Below are 944 nucleotides of genomic sequence, written 5' to 3' on the forward strand. Positions count from 1 at the left end.
GATCATTATAATTAATAATATCACATAATTGACCACATATAGTTAAAGATGTTTGCATTAATTTACCTTTTTTAATATAATTTAATTTATCAAAATTATTACTCATATTTAATAATTTAATTTCTTTTACAATATCATCTTTATGATATCTAACTAATGATAAATTATTTTTAAATACATATAATAAAGAAGGTAATAACATTTCAATTTCATCTTTTTTTAATATTGCTTTACCATATATAGTAGGTTTAATTATTTTTAATGTTTTTAAAATATTTCTAATTAAATTAATATTAAAATCATGTATTGTACCACTTCCTAATGAAACTAAATGTTGTACCATATAACATTTAAATTCTTGTGATATACTTGCTATATATGCTTTAATTGTATTATTACTATTTATATCAAATGTTATTTCTATACCTGGTAATCCATTACTTAATTGAAACATTTCTTGTTGTAATATATTTATACTTCCAACTGATTGTTGTTGTAATAATTCTAAATTTTGTTGAGAATATTCAATTGAATCAAAATTCATTATATTTTCTTCAATACTAATTAATATTATAACAGGTGATTCTTTATCTATTATTATTATAATATTATATTGTAATGTAATATTATATTTAATATGTTATATTTAATATGTTATATTATATATTGTAATATGTTATATTTAAATGTTATATGATATTTAATAAATTGTAAAAATAAAAAACATACTATTATTATCAATTAATTGAATTTGATTTAAATGAGTTGAATTATTTAATACAGCAGTATAATTATTTGGATATTTAAATGATAAACCTAATTTTTCATTTTCAAATAATAACCAATCTTCTTGATCTTTACATTCATCATCAATTTTATATATTTTAATTTTAGGCTTGGTTTTATTATTAGAAGTAGAAGTAGAAGATGATGAAGAAGATGAA

Source organism: Naegleria gruberi, assembly GCF_000004985.1.
Source record: "Naegleria gruberi genomic scaffold NAEGRscaffold_498, whole genome shotgun sequence".
NCBI classification, from domain to species: domain Eukaryota; phylum Heterolobosea; class Eutetramitea; order Acrasida; family Naegleriidae; genus Naegleria; species Naegleria gruberi.